We start from the raw sequence: 3,220 nt of genomic DNA on the forward strand, positions 1-3,220 counted from the left end.
GAGGGAAGCTCGTGCCGGAGTAGAGGAAATGTCACGCCGCAGGGAAGGTTGGGGGCGGGGCGGAGGTGGTCAGGGGATGCAGCATGGCGGCCGGAACCAGGTGCAAGTGCAGCGCGGCGGCCTGTTTAGATCGGGTCTGTTCTTCATACCTACAGTCCACGAAAAAGCCAAAAAAAATTAGGGTTAGTTCATCATATCTGAACCAGTCTGAGCATTTGCATAGTCTTTTCAGTATTTTGCTTTGTTGAATTTGCGGTTGCATCGTCGTGTCTAGTTGCTAGTCTTAGAGTCTAGTCTTTTAGAGTTTCGAGTTCTAGTCATAAGTTGTCATGTCGCCGCCGCACCATCGTCATCGTTCCAACCATATACAACCACCACCAACATATTCCTTACCACTGCCATATACATCCGCCTGTCCACCACCAATCCGAGTCCACATATACATCCGCCTGTCCACCACCAATCCGAGTCCACATATACATCTGTTTGTCCACCACTAATCCAAGTCCACATATACATCCGCCTGTCCACCACCAATCCGAGTCCACATATACATCTGCCTGTCCACCACCAACCCGAGTTCTTTTCATATTAGGTTTGTTTTCGAGATCCATCTAGTTTTCATTTTGTGTTTCCTTGCCTGAGTAGGTCTCGGAAAAAAAAGTCTCGAGACCCCCGGGCAGTTTTTAGGCCAAAATTTCGGCGACCAAAAATATTTTCCCTATCCTATTTTTAGGTCCCACGGAGCGTTTTGAGACACTCGCCTTCATAGTGATTTTTTGTCACATTTTTTTCGTCGTCGCTGCCCTGATTTCCAAAAAAGTCAAAAAAAATTCGTGCCCATCCTGTCAGTTTAATGAGGGAAGAGTTTTGAGACACTCGGCATTATAGTGAAATTTCGCAAAAAAAGAGGAGCGCAAAAAAAAGAGGGGCGCCAAAAAAAACAGAGCGAATTTTTTTTCTAGAGTGTGCTTTTCCCTTGTTTACATGCAGCGCCGTGATTGTGTTAGTGTTTTAGGCTCGCGTCTCTAGCATGGTCTAGCCTAGGACCAGCACAGTATCGTCGTTGAGCGTTCATACAACATTGCATCTCTAAATTGATTATTGCTGACCATTTTTGCTACCATATTATAAGCCTTCCCAGCTCCACATACATATACGTCATGCATTTGATTCTCCCTGGTAATCGCTCTATCCAAGCTTTGAGAGTTTTGACTACGACGGTTGCCGATCACCGCCTGCTGCTTGGTAAGAACTGTTAAAATTTAAGATTCGCTTGACGGATTTGTGACTGTCCATTACACCACCACCACCACCAGTTCATAGTAGTCTGTAGGATCATATTCTTGTGTGTTTCTATTGCTGCTAACCATGGCAGGATCACAAGCCGTGAGACCTATTGGGAGAACATGACGAACAAAGCGCTACATGATAAATTTCAGCAAATGATGAGTGGACAGGTGCAAGATGTGCTAAACAGATTTGAAGAGGCCATGGAGAAGATAGATGGCATGGAAAAGACGTTTGAAACAAAGCTCGATAACAAGTTTAATGAATTGCTCGCGCGTCTTTCACCACCACCACCAGATGCACCTAACGCACCTCTACAACAACAACAGCAACAACATCGCCTTCCAAATCAAGTGGGACGGGCACTGCGCATTCCCCTTTAGCCTGGTCAAAATTCTGGTGCCGCTGCTGATGCTTATGTAGCTCCTGCTGCTACTGCAGAGGTGGAGGACCATTACGAGGATGAGGTTGATCAAAATCAGAACTACGTGCAACCACCAGCACCACCACCACCAGGTCGTCCTCATGCATATCATTGCAATGGTAGGGCTGCACAACCACCTCAGGTACATGATCATGACCATCTCCCTAAACTGAAATTGAACATTCCACCAGTTGAGGGTAGATATGTTCCTGATATATATCTTACTTGGGAGTTAGAAACTGAACAATGATTTACATGTTTACAATATCCTGAGGAGAGACGTGTTCCGACTGTTGTTTGTGCTTTCACTAGCTTTGCATGTGTTTGGTGGTCTGAACATTGTTCATTGGACGATTTGTGGTAGTCTATTTTGATGATATATTGATTTATAGCAAATCTTTGGAGGAACATTTGGAACATTTATGTGCTGTTTTTATTGCTCTACATGATGCACATTTGTTTGGTAACCTTGGGAAGTGCACCTTCTGCACTGACCCAGTATCTTTTCTTGGCTATGTTGTTACTCCACAGGGAATTGAAGTTGATAAAGCCAAGATTGAAGCTATTGAGAGTTGGCCGCATCCCAAAACCGTCACAAAAGTGAGGAATTTTCTTGGCCTCGTTGGTTTGTATAGGCGTTTTGTGAGAGATTTCAGCACCATTGCTGCACCTCTCAACGAGCTTACAAAGAAGGGTGTGCCTTTTGTTTGGGGTACCGCACAAGAAGAAGCCTTCATGGTATTGAAAGATAAGTTGACACATGCTCCTTTACTCCAAATTCCTGATTTTAATAAGACTTTTGAGCTTGAATGTGATGCTAGTGGAATTGGATTAGGAGGTGTGTTATTACAAGAAGGCAAACATGTTGCATACTTTTCTAAAAAATTGAGTGGACCTAGTCTGAACTATTCTACTTATGATAAAGAATTATATGCTCTTGTTCAGACCTTAGAAACATGGCAACATTATTTATGGCCCAAGGAATTTGTTATGCATTCTGATCATGAATCTTTGAAACACATTAAATGTCAAGCAAAACTGAACCATAGACTTACTAAATGGGTTGGATTCATTGAGACTTTCCCTTATGTCATTAAACACAAGAAGGGTAAAGAAAATGTTATTGCTAATGCATTGTCTCGTCGTTATACTATGCTTTCACAACTTGACTTTAAAATATTTGGTTTGGAGACCATCAAAGATCAATATGTGCATGATGCTGAATTTAAAGATGTATTGTAGAATTGTATGGAAGGGACAACTTGGAACAAGTTCGTTCTTAACGATGGATTTGTGTTTCGTGCTAACAAGCTATCCATTCCAGTGAGCTCCGTTCGTCTTTTGTTGTTGCAGGAGGCGCATGGAGGAGGATTAATGGGACACTTTGGCGTCAAGAAGACGGAGTATATACTTGCTACACATTTCTTTTGGCCAAAGATGAGAAAGGATGTTGAGCGTTTTGTTGCTTGCTGCACTACATGTCAAAAAGCTAAGTCACAACTCAAT

Source organism: Triticum urartu, chromosome 6, assembly GCF_003073215.2.
Source record: "Triticum urartu cultivar G1812 chromosome 6, Tu2.1, whole genome shotgun sequence".
Classification (NCBI taxonomy): domain Eukaryota; kingdom Viridiplantae; phylum Streptophyta; class Magnoliopsida; order Poales; family Poaceae; genus Triticum; species Triticum urartu.